Raw genomic sequence first — 13,765 nt, 5'->3', positions numbered from 1 at the left:
ATAAGAAAGAAGAATGGAGATATAAGACTCTATGTGGATTTTAGAAATTTGAAGATTTCATCGCTCAAGGACAACTACCCATTGCCAAATATGGACGTATTGTTACAACAGGTCACAGGATGTGAATTATTATCCATGATGGATGGTTTTACAGGTTACAATCAGATCAAGGTCAAGGAATCAGAATAGTATAAGATTGCCTTCACTACTCCTTGGGGCACATATGTTTATGTTAGGATGTCATTCGGGCTAACAAATGCAGGAGCAACATTTTAGCAAGCAATGGATGTAGAATTTGCATATTTAATCAATGCTATAATGGTGGTATATCAAGACGATCTCATTGCTTACTCAAAGAAAGAATAATAGAATTATTTATATCTAGAAAAGATATTGCTACGAGCATTGGAATATGAGATATCTTTTAATCCCAAAAAATGCCAATTCGCAGTAAAAGAAGGAAATTTTTTGGGACATATAGTATCCAATGAAGGAGTGAGGATAGACCCTAACAAAGTGGCTACTATTGACAAGATTCCCATCCCTAAGATAGTAAAGGCCATTCAATCATTCTTTGGGCAGATCAAATTTGTTAGAAGATTCATTTCAAATTTTGTTGAGATAGTAAAGCCTATATCAAAAATGTTGAAGAAAGGGGCACTCTTGGACTAGTCAGTGGAAGCCTTGGATGCATTTGTAGCCACCAAAAGTTCTATTAAAGAAGCTCCTATTTTAAAATCACCAAATTTTGGTAAGTCGTTTCAAATTTTCTCTTTTGCTTCTTTCCACACTACTATTATCATCATGTTGCAAAAGAACAATGAAGGACATGAACAACCAATATCTTTCTTCATCAAATCTCTTTAGGTCGTTGAGTTGAAATATGATATCAATGAGAAACAGGCATATGCTCTATTTAAAGATGTGAAAAATTTTAGACCATATTTAGTTGGTGCAGAGGTAGTAGCCTATGTTCCAAATGCAACAACAAAGGATATTTTTAGACAATCAGAAGTAACATGGAAGAGGTGCAAATGAATTAATCAGATTTAGGAGTTTAATATGGATATTCAAATTACCAAGTTAGTCAAGGGACAAGGTTTGGCTAAGCTGATGCCAAAATCAAATTTGGAAGTAGTACAAGTGAACAATGTAGAATGAGAAGATGTTGATTTTAGTATTGAAAAAACCTTATGGTATACTGACATAGTATACTACCTTAAGCATATAAAATGTCTAGAGGGGATGAATGAAAATCAAAGAAGGACCTTAAAACTACAAACATCCAAATATGTAATACTTGTGGGAGATATATATTAGAAAAATAGAGCTGGGGTGTTGTTACTTTTCTTAGATGAGTGGTAGTCTAAGAAGGTTTTGGAGGAAATGCATTTTGGTGTCTGTGGTGGACACTTTTCAGCTAAGACCACTACTCATAAGATTCTTAGATCTGGATATTATTGGCCTTGTGTTTTAAATGATGCTCACAACTATGTCAGGAAATGTGAAGCCTACCAAAAATTCTCAGGAAAACTAAAATACTAGGGAGCATTACCTTTAAAGCCAATGCACATAGAGGCATTGTTCAGTCAGTGGGGCATAGACTTCACAGGAGATATTTTAGAAAAGTCAAGTGGGGGACATAGATGGATCCTTGTTGCCACATATTATTTCACTAAATAGGTTGAAGTAATCCATACCAAGCAAGCCACCAGCAAAATAGTGATAAAATTTATGGAGGATTACATCATCACAAGGTTTGGAGTACCTACTAAAATTATCATTGACAATGGGATGTGCCTTCATTTTGATGAGTTTACTTCATTTTGTAATGATTATGGTATAATAATTTCATATGCATCACCTTATCACCCTCAGGTGAATGGGTAGGCAGAATCAAGTAACAAAAATATTTTGAAGATAATGAAGAAAATACTGGGACAAAACAAAGAGTTTGGGATTCAAAATTGAAGCTTGCACTTTGGGCAAACAGAATTATAATTATGAAAGTAACTGACAAATCCCCTTTTGAGTTAGTCTATGGTACCCAAGCTAAGATTCCCATCAATAATATTTTTCCCATACATAGATTTATTATTGAAAAAGGTTTGGATGTCCTTGGACCAATGGAAGCAAGGTTGGAGTAGCTTGCAAAGCTAGATGAGATTAGAAGTGAAGCACAAAATCAAAATATTATGGAACAACAGAAGGAAAAATATTTGTATGATAAAAGAGCCAAGGATAGGAAGTTCCAAGAAGGTGAGTTGGTTCTCAAGTGGAATGCTAGAGCTCAAGACAAAGTAAGGCATGGCAAGTTTGAGTCTCTATGAGTTGGTCCTTTTGTTATCACTGGAAAGAATGAAGCAGATTCATATTTTTTTACAAAATATGAATGGAGAAAACATGGAATTTCCAGCACATGAACAATTCCTAAAGAGGTTATTCTCATGATTATTATCCATGCGCAGTAGTTTAGGTTCCACTCCTATGTACTATGCCATCCCCATTCCGCAAAAACTTTAGGTCTGCATCCCAGAGGAAATTGGATTCTTTCTATACCCACAAGGGGTATACATCCTCAAACAGAGCCACTATTAGCACCTTACAAAACCAGATGACACCCTCATATTAAATTTTAAAATTTCCATTATTTTCCCACTACTATTCATAAGAATCTCATAATTTTCCCACTACTATCCATAAAAGTCATTAACCCTACATGCTAAAAATATTTGAAAAGATGCAATAAGAACAAAGTGTCAAGTGTGGTGGGAATTTTGTATGCAAAATGATCCTGGTCGGTATATTGATCAAGCCATTACCACATCTATGCAAAACCAAGAGTGAATATTACCATTAAGAAAGAAAAACCTTGTTGTTAGCAGTCTTTCGCCAAGACTCTATATTCATCATGTCGAAAAAGACTATATCGACATGACACTAAAGACTGACAAAATGAAGATCATGTCTTGCTGAAAGGCCAAGTCACAAAAAATAGCAAGTTATCAGAGAGACGCCTTCAATGTCTCATTGAAATGTAAATATTGAAAAGACACGAAAGTCTACCGAAGCCGAAAGGGGTTTCATTGAAAAGCAATGTCACAACAAAAAACTACTTATCAGAGAGACGCAACATACATCCCAACAAAATACAAACTTTGGTGTGATATTGAAAGTCTTCCAAAGCCGAAGGAGATCCTGCCGACAAGGATAGTCTTACTGAAAGAAATTTGTCAAGGATACGTATTTTATGTCTCATCGAAATGTTAATTTTGGTGTCATAACGAAATTTTAAAAAAGGATAAAAGGAGTCTCGTCGAAGAATAGTGTCACACCAAAAACGTTAGTGTCAAGAAGACATAATAAAAGTCACACTAAAATGTTAGAGTTTGGTATAACAATGAATGTTGAACAACATAAAGATGGGTCTCACCGAAAGGGCATTTCACATCGAAAACATCAAGAATTCCATGGGGATCTTAAAGAGGACATGAGTATCTTAGAAGAACAAGTAGTAAGGGTATTCCCATATATCCCATAAGGGGAAGACGAGTCACTTATCCCTTTGGAGTAATGGAGGAATATGTTGACACAAGAGCTCTTAGATGCCTTGGAATACATTAGCAATGAAAAACATATAGTGGAGAAAATGACATTCATATTGGGAAAGTTGTGCAATTGAAAGTATACCATGAGACACTGCATTACGAATTTTAGAACTTATAGGGAGAAAGATTATATTAATCGTTGGGGAGTTGTTAAATTATTTCTGTTAAGAAATTAAGAAGTTGTTATTATCATAATAAACAATGTAATTAGGGTAGGACAAAGAGACATGTATCTTCAGGATAAGATGTTCTTCCTTATAAAAGGAAGTATGTTTATTTTCTAAAAAAGAAGAATAATTAAAAAAAAAACTTCAGAAATACTGGCAATTATAAAATCCGGTCTTCTCTTTGTAACTATGCATTAAATATTGTTAAGTTCTTTTAATATTCAGTTTGGTTCATTGTTTTCATTACAATAATCAAAGGTTATTCAATAATTTCTATATATAGTAGTCATCTTGTTATTTTAGTCTACTGTATTAAGGATATTGTGGATTGGTCAAGGAGATTTTTTATCTTTGGATTATTTTTGTGTTTGGCTCTTTCAAGGAAAGATTAAATACATGCAGAATATTCATTGTAAGTATTATCCAATTTAATTTTATAGACAAGTTTTTTGGAAAACTATGAATGGAGGGAATAGCGCATCTAGAGGGAAATTTGAATTCTGCGAATGGAGGGAACAACGCGGCTGTTTCTTCTGGTTCTGATTCCTCTGCAACACAAGGACAACTTGACTCTTTGGGTTCTATGGTGGATGATGAGGATGGTCAAAAGGACGGGGACCCACGACATCTGGACCATCCTCAAAATAATGAAGATTCTTCAAAGTTGGTTCCCGAGATATTGAGCACTGATTTGAAAAAGACGATAGAGAATAAAGCTCTCAAACCCTGGAATAGTCTTTTTGCAAACAAACCCATTGGTAAATCATCCCTTCCTTCTGTGGAAGATATTTCTGATAGAAAAATACGCAGATTGGTTATTGCAGTTCCAGACGTGGTAATAGACCATAGTATATCTCTGATGGTTTTTTCTCTAGTTGGTAAATTTGTTGGACCCAGACCTAATATTGAGGTTGTTAGATCTTTTGTTAAGAGAAAATGGAGGCTGAAAGGATAGGTTGATGTTTCAGCCTTGTCAAGGGGTTTCTTTGTCTTTTCCTTCTCTTGTGGGGAAGATTTGGAAATGGCCCTGAGTGGAGGACCTTGGATGTTTGGGAAATCCTCATTATCTTTAAGGAAATGGTATCCAAATATGGAGCTCAATGACTCCTTTTTTTAATCTGCCCCGGTATGGGTGTGATTGCTTGGTTTGTTGCTTGAATTCTCATTGGAGGAGAGCTTGTGGCTATAAATTCTATGATAGCAACACGAAAGAGGCTAGTATATGTGAGAATATGTGTCAATATTTCACAGAATATGGATCTACCTAGCTCTATTGAAATAAATTCCAAACTAGGGAAGTGGGAACAAGCCATAGAGTTTGAGTCCCTCCCCTTTGTGTGTTTCTCTTGTAATAAAGTTGGACATTGGGCAAAGGCTTTCCCAAGTAACCCCAAGAATGTTCAAAAGCATAACAATCATGTTAAATAGATTTGGAAAGAGAAGAGTAACAAAAATGAGGAGGGTAAAGAGGAAGGAGGAAGTGGATTTCCTAGTAACTCAAATAATATGAAAAAAGATGATAGAAGAGCTAGTCCTTCCAAGGATTCTAGTCAAAAGGAAGATAGACACAATAAAGATAAAGGATTTGAGATCAAAACAACCAATGGATTTGAAGTATTACAGAGTTATGAGGTAGAGAATATAAGCATAGAAGAAAATCTTGAAGAGGGTGAGATTGATGATACAAATGAATCACAACATGAGGCTCTAAAAGAAACAGATATGAAAAATAATAAAGTTTGCCCTGAGGTCTTTGAAGGTCAAGAAGTTACTGTTGGAAAAAAGATCAATTTTGGTTCGCCTCAGGTTTTCCTTAATTCTCTATTTCAGAATGTTAGTACTGAATCGCCCACCTCTTCTCAGAAAATAGGAGAACCATGGAATAATAAGCAACCTACAGATAAAGATGAAGAAGATGAAGAGATAATAGGAGTGGGAATAAAAGAAAAATAAGAAGACAGGTTGCTCTAATGGGGTTAAAACTAGAACCAGATCTAAGGCGGATATTGGTCTTTCCAAATCCCCGCAGGGACGTAAAATCATGAAGTGGCACAAGGACCAGGAGAGTAAATAGAACATAGTTGATGGAAGGCAACGAACTATCCAGGAATCCTACTCTTAGGTTTCCAAATGAAGGTAATTTCATGGAATATTCGAGGCCTAAATGGTCTCCACACACAGGATGTATTAAGGAATTTTATAAGAGATCATAAGTCGAATATCATCCTGGTTCAAGAAACTAAAATGAGTAAGGAAAAAGTTGAAACATTAAAATTCTTCAAACATGGAGGAGTTTGTGGTAGTAGTTTGAATGGGGCGTCGGGTGGAGTGACCATATTTTGGAATAAGAAAACTATTGATGGAGATCTGATTGATGAAGATGGTAATATTATTTTTATGAGAGTTAAATGTATTGTTGAAGATTAGGATTGGGTGGTTACCAACATTTATGCCCCAAATTCTAAATCGGCTAGGAGTAAATTTTGGGACAAAATTCAGTAGAAAAGGGGGTTTTTTTCTTAGGACAGGTAGCTATTAATGGAGGATTTCAACACCCCGTTCCAAGAAAGTGACAAATATGGAGGAACTCAAGCTCATCTGGATAGCAGGATTGAACTTATGAACTTTATCAATACCAATGCTCTGATTGATGTTGATCTTACTGGAGCTTCCTACACTTAGTCTAATCAAAGGGATGGAGGAGACCTTATTCGGGTAAGGCTTGATAGATCCCTTATCACTCATGACTGGGTCCTCAAGTATAGATGTTCTTTGTCTATTATTAACAGGATAGGTTCAGATCATTATCCCATTTATTTTATTGCTGAGTCTGTTAAAAGCAATCGATGTTTTCCTTTCTAGTTTGAAAAAATGTGGATTTCACACCCTTCTTTGGAAAATTCCATTGCCAAATGGTGGAATATTAATGTGGATGGATCTGCCATGTTCAAAGTTGCTAAAAAATTAAGAAATACCAAAGATAACATCAAGATCTCGAACAAGAAGGTTTTTGGAGATATTTTTGAATCCAAAAGGAAGTTGAAGGAGCAATTAGAACAGATTCAAAACTCTATTCAGAAAGATGGTTATAATATGTTTCCCAAGGCTAAGGAAGATGAGATTCTAGCCAAACTTCACAACACTATTTCTAGGGAAGAAATCTACTGGAGGCAGAGATCTAGGGCTATTTAGTTGGAACCTGGGGATAGAAACACTAAGTTCTTTCACATGACATCTCTGAAGCATAAAGCTGCCAGCATAATATCTAGATTAATTGTTGATGACAAAATCCTTCTCAAAGATGATGACATTGGGGATGAAGCTGTTAGGTTCTTCTCTAACCTTCTTATTGGTAGTAAGGATATTGACATTGTTAAGAAACAAGACCTAGTTGATAACATTCCTAAGATTATTGAACCTCACCAAAATAAGACATTATCTGCTATCCCTACAAGTGATGAAATTAAAAAAGCTTATTTTTTCTTTTCAAGGGGATAAGGCTCCTGGCCCGGATAGTTTTCCCATGTTTTTCTTTCAGGAATATTGGCATATTGTTGGGAAAGATAGGGTCAATGCTGTCAAAGAATTTTTTCATTCTAGAAGAATCCTTAAGGAAATCAATTCTACTTTTATTGCTCTAATTCCTAAGGTGGTTGGAGTTGATTCTATGGGAAAGTTTAGGCCAATAAGTCTTTGTAATTCCTTTTACAAGATCATTTCAAAAGTTATGACTTCCAGACTCTTGGTTGCTCTCCCTTTTGTTATCTCTGAGGAGCAAAAAGGATTTGTCCTAGGTAGGCAGATTTTGGATTCTATTATTCTTGTGCATGAGAATATCTATTCTCTTAATGCTGCAAACAAAGAGGGTTTCCTGATAAAATTGGATTTGGCTAAAGCCTATGATAGAGTGAAATGGCACGTTCTTTTCAGGGTTATGGAGGCCTTTGGATTTGATGAGAAGGTAATTAAAGTTACAAGAGAATTGATATCTACCCCAAACATTTCTATTATTATTAATGGTTTTCCATGTAGATATTTTAAATCTTCTAGGGGACTTGGGCAAGGAGATCCTATTTCTCCTATTCTTTTCACAATCTTGGCGAAGAGTATGAGCAGATTGATTCAAAAAATAAAAATGAATAAAACCATCAAAGGATTGCAACTCTCCTCTGCTAATGTGTTCTGTACTCACCAATAGTTTGCTGATGATACAATTTTGATGGGATATTCTTCTATTGGTGAGCCTATGGCTTTCAAAGGTGCTCTCAACTCTTATTCTTTGGCTATTGGTCAGTAAGTTAATTGGGAGAAGTCTTCTATTTATTTTATAAATACCCCAATATTGAGGCAGCAATGAATTGCTAACATTATTAGTTGTAAGGTGGAGTTGCTCCCATCTACTTATCTGGGTCTCCCTCTTGGTTTGGCTCCTCCAAACTCTTTCTAGAACTCATTAATTGACAAACTCAACAATAAATTGGCAGGTTGGAAAGGATCTATGCTATCTCAGGCTGGCAAGCTTCAGCTACTTCAAGCTACTCTTTAGAATCTTCTTGTCTATGCTCTGAGCTTGTTTAGTATACTGGTTAAATTTGTTGAAGCTTTAGAAAGGATTTAGAAAAGTTTTCTTTGGTCAGGGGTTGAAGACAAGAAAAGGATAGCCTTGGTTTCTTGGGACAAAGTTTGTAATCCTAAGTGCAAGGGGGGATTAGGTATTAAAGTTCTTAAAACTTTTAACAAAGCCTTGCTTGCTAAACAGATTTGGAGGGCTTTTGGTATTAAGAAATATTGGAGTAGGGTGTGGTTTGATAAATATATTCATAACCACCCAATTCATTCTCTTCTCTACTCTGAAGATATCACTTTTGGTTCTTTTATATGGAATAGTATGATCAAATCTATAAAAGTTGCTAAAGCTGGAGCTGAATGGGTCCTTGGCAAAGGTGATAAAATCAGGTTCTGGGAGGATGTTTGGATTAAAGAGAAACCTCTCTTTAATCAAGACTACAACCAGTTCATTGCTAAATGAAAAAGGAGGTATGGTTCTATGGTTTGTAATTACTAGAAGGAGAATAAATGGGTTAGACTTGATGTTATTTAGCTGGTTTTTCGCTACTCCAGCAGGATTTGTTGTCCTTTTCCGTTGGTAAAGATTTTGATGATGTTTTTCTATGGAAGAGAAATCCCAAAGGTAACTTCACTGTTGCCTCAGCTTATAAAAAAACTATTACTCAGGGCTGCAACCCAATATGGACTAAAATCTAGAATAGATTCCTCATTCCTAAAGTTAATATGTTTTTTTGGCTTGCTGCTCACAACAAGATTCTTATCATTGATAACTTGGCTCGTAGAGGTTTTATGTTTCCAAATAGGTGAGTTATGTCAGAAAGAGGTAGAATCCGTGGATCATTTATTTATCCATTGTTCTTTTACCTAGGAAATCTAGAGTAAAATCTGGATGCAATGGAAAGTTGATTGGGTTATGCATAATAGTCTTAAGGAAGTCATCCTGCAATGGATCTTTCCTACCAAATTTCCTCTCATTAAGACCCTCTAGTCCTTTGTCCTTCCTAAGACCTATTGGTACATCTAGAAGGGGAGAAATAATAGAATTTTCAAGGAGGCTAAGTGTACGTCTCAGGTGGTTTTTGAAAAGATTTGTAGGGAAATTAAAGAAAACATAAATACTGATTATGAGAAAAGCATCCTCACTAAATCAAATTTGATTCACAAGGTCTGCAAATATGATACAAAGAGTAGGAGAGAAAATGTTGTTTAGAGATTTCCTGGTCATAATTGGGTTAAGGTGAATTTTGATGGTGCTACTAAAGGCAATCCTGGGAAGTATGGAGGGGGAGGAGTCATCATAAATTCTTATGGTTATTGTGTTGTTGCAATTGCCTCTCCCTTTGGAGTCTAAAACAATCATGTTGCAGAAGCTTAGGCAATGTTAAAGTGCCTCCAGCTTGCTCAAAGTTTTAATTTAAAAAAATATGGCTGGAAGGGGACTCTCTCAATATTATTCAGGCTATCAAAGGCACTAGTTCCCCCTCTTGGAACATTTATAATATCATTGAGAGTGCTAAAAAATTATTAGAAGCCTATAATAGTGTTTTCATTTCCCATACTCTAAGGGAAGGTAACAAGGTAGCTGACTTATTAGCTAATGAGGGTGTTTTTTTAGAGGAGGACACTAAATATATTAGAGAAGTTGCTTGTAAGAAGGTAGTCTGTGAGCAATTATTATCTCATCGAATCCATGGTACAAGTTAAGTTCATTATTACTTTTCTGGGTTCAGATATCAAAGACAGATATTGGAGTTATGTGAAGTGTCAGCCGATGATCTAATTTAGGCATTGTGATTATGATAATCGGTGTGATGGGGCTAATCATATTAAGTGTTGGTTCATGTTGAATGTCCTTAAAGACTATTTGAATAATAAGGAATTAACCCTGTTTTACGAATCCAACGTTTTGTTCTAGAGTCTGAGCTTAAGTCCAGGTATCCGGTTTCTTCAGCATTTGAGTATTTCATGCTCTATTGAGGGTTTCGACCTGAATTACAATATGGGGGGTAATCTGAATCAAAATGAGCCTTCCAGCTGTGACAACTAGAAAAGATAACACAAAATTTGGCAGAGGTTGCATAGATATGGTTTCACTGACTACATGGAAAAACTGCACGGGAGTAAAAAGTTGGTGTCTCATGGTTTCGCCAAGAGATGGAGCAATAACAAAGTCACTTTGTTTGGGTAGACTTGGACGCTGGATGAAGACTTGGTGGCAGAGGTTATAGGTTTACAGAAGGAAGGTACCAAATTTTACAAAGACTGCAAGTTCTCGGTGGAAGCCACCAAGAACTTCCCTAAAAGTGATGAAGAGAGGGTTCGGCTCGCCAAGAAGGACAATGTGTCCTACTATCTTCCTCAACAGGTAAAATATTTCTGGCAGAAGATGTTAAAAGTTTTAATGGAATACCTAACGGTTGATGGTAGGTTTTCTAAGGTTTACAATTATCATTTTGTTATCCTAAACCATTTTCGCCATGGATTGAAGATCTCTTTGTCTTTCTATTTAGCTTCTTCTCTTAATGAAAGCTTGGTCGATGATGCCAGAAAACCTAAATCTTATCACATTGCTCACCAAGGGCTTATACTACTAATTTATGAGCATTTGAAGGGTAAAGCTAGGGCTAATAGGGAAGATCCTTTAGTGGAAAATGCCCATATTTCTAAGGGTCATGAGGGCTCTGAGTCTAATGATGATACGCCTAACATTCCTTTACATAAGAAAGGTAGGGTTGCTGATGAAGCTAAAGATGAGATGGAAGTGAAAGCTAGTTCAGAGGAGGAATAGGGGAAGGCAGTTGATGTTGAGGTAGAGAGTGAGAAGAAAGAGGCTGAGGGAGAGGAAGAGAAGGTGCAGAGAAAAGAGTACTTTGAAGAGCCAGAAGTCTTGGATAGCATGAATGAAGCTCAACACACTATGGAGGAGGTAAACCCTAGGTCTGTAAGCTCTGCTCCGGGTATGGAAACTGCGGACTCCATTTTGAACGTTGCCAGAAATAACACTCTAGAAAATTTCAACTTCCAGAAATGGGTGACTGAAAATATCTCCAGTATTCATAATAAACAGAGAGATTTGGATCATAAAATTTAGAATTTGATTAAGGATACCAATATGGTAAGGTAAAGAGGATGCGGTGATGGAGACCAGTGAGGTTGAGGATGAAGAAGAAATGTAGGATTGGTTAGAAAAAGAAATGATTAAGGGTGATTTGAAGCATCTTGAAGATGTGATTAGAATCATTAAAGAAAAGGGAGAAGCTGATAATGATATTATTATCAATCAGATTACTAAAACCGAGAAGGCCTTGAAGAAATTTATGGAGCATAGCCTTGAGGTTTTTAAGGTTTCATCTCATAATATGAATGCTTTGGTTGCTTGTTTGGAGAAGAACAAGTAGAAAAAAGAGATGGTGATCATTGATGATGTGTCGACCACTAGTTCTGCTCCTCACTCTTCCAGACGAAGAACAAAGAAAACTACTAGTGATCTGGAGATGAAGACTAAAGACACCCATCAGATGCAGGATATAAAAGACCTGAAAGAAGTTGCTAATGCCATGATGATGCTGGTTAAGAATGGGGAAGAGTATAAAGTTTTTTATCTGACATGTAATCTGGTCTTTGGTTGCCAGTCTTTCGCTGGCTTTTTGATGTTCTTTTCCTTAGTTGTTGTTTTCTCTGCTAGTTTTTTGCAGCTTGTCTTACTATGTCCTTTCCTCTCTAGTTTCTTTTATTCTTATCTTCTTGTTATGTAAGTGAGTTTCAGGTCCCTTAAAACCTGATTTTCCTTAATAAAAAACTATTATCCAATTTACATTCTTTTGTGAGTCAATTTTTTATAAAAGCAATAGTCTTTGTTAAAACCTTCTTTTATGACCATGTTGTCGAATTGTCAAAGGAAGTCTGAAGTTTTAGGAGTATTGTAAAAGGTTTTTTTAAAAGGGGGAGGTCAATCTTTTATAAAAGCTTACGTAGTCTTGAAGCTCATAGTTTGAAGTTTTATCTTATCTTTTTGGAGGGAATTTTTATTGATTATTCAATGTTCATTTCAACCAAAAGTAATCTAAACTCAATTTAAGTCGTGGAAAGAATGATAAACTCTTATTTTTGCCCATTAAAATCAATAATGGCAACAATACTAAATCTCTAAACTTTTTATCTTTCTCCCTTACAAGTATTTGTAACCAATTCAAGAAGTTGGAAATATGAATCAAAAGTTTAGCCACCTCAAAAATAGTGGCAATCTTACCCAAACTCCTTAATTCATACTCCATATTTTGTAAATGATCTCCATGCCCATTATTCTTAGGATCTATTTCACACTAATTTCTAGCAATTCAGGACTTGTATCTTGCATACACTTTCTAGGATTTCTCAAATTTCCATAACATTCTTAGAGATCATCATCATCTCTTATTGAACTTAGACCCATTTCTTTGAGAACTCTAATAAAATTAATTGGTCATAAACCATGAATTTATCACATACCTTGGACCTTACATTATTTATTAATTTATCCACTTATAAATATCCAAGTATTGTAACACCATAATGGGTAGTTTTTTGAATTTGTAATGTATGTTTTGAAATTTGATAACCTTTATATTCCATCTTAAGGTTTCAAACTCATCAAAATTTTCTTACTATAGAGCACCAATTTTTTTTTAGGACCTTAAATTTTACCTACTTCCTTTTTGTATATAGATGGTCTTTTAACCATTAATCCTTTCCCTTTGATTAATTTATCCTTAGAATGGAAAAAAAAATTCCAAGGTGTCCTCTACCTTCATCTAATTTTATCCTATGATCCTTCTTTATCCCATCCTTATGAATTCCAATAAGTTCCTCCCTTTCATCAAATATGTGCTCATAACTGATAGTTCCAACCTATTTCCTCATCATATGTATGAACTGATGTAGGGGCATCACCTTTTGTCTCTCTTTTCTTTATGTTTCTTTGTTCATTTATTTTGGTCTTTTGTTGTTTAGTTTGTTTCTACAGTTTAGTTGGATGTAATAAATGGCCTTATGCCTATGTTGAAGGGAATCAAACCCTCTTTTCATTTGTTAAGTCTGAGTTTGATGTCACAGGGGAAGTTTTTTTTTTACAGCTTCCTACCGCAACAATGACATGAAGACAAGTATAAATGATCTAACAATTATAGAACCAGCTAGTTGTCATTTGGAGAACCGACTGCCAGTCTATTTGAACAAGATTGTTTGTGCATTGGGGAGTTGGTCAGTTTGGGAAAAGATTTGGTTGAATTCCTATATTAGAATAGATAAGAGGGAGACTGACAGTAAGAAGCTAACCCTATTGGTCAATTAGGTCTGTAAGGAAGAAGGCCATAGATGCTTGTGGAAAGTATAATGTTTGATTTTTTATTAGGCAAACCAATTCCTCAAGGGAATGAGTAAATT

Source organism: Cryptomeria japonica, chromosome 8, assembly GCF_030272615.1.
Source record: "Cryptomeria japonica chromosome 8, Sugi_1.0, whole genome shotgun sequence".
Classification (NCBI taxonomy): Eukaryota; Viridiplantae; Streptophyta; class Pinopsida; order Cupressales; family Cupressaceae; genus Cryptomeria; species Cryptomeria japonica.
The sequence above is the reverse complement of the archived record's forward strand: the minus strand, read 5'-3'. Positions refer to the sequence as shown.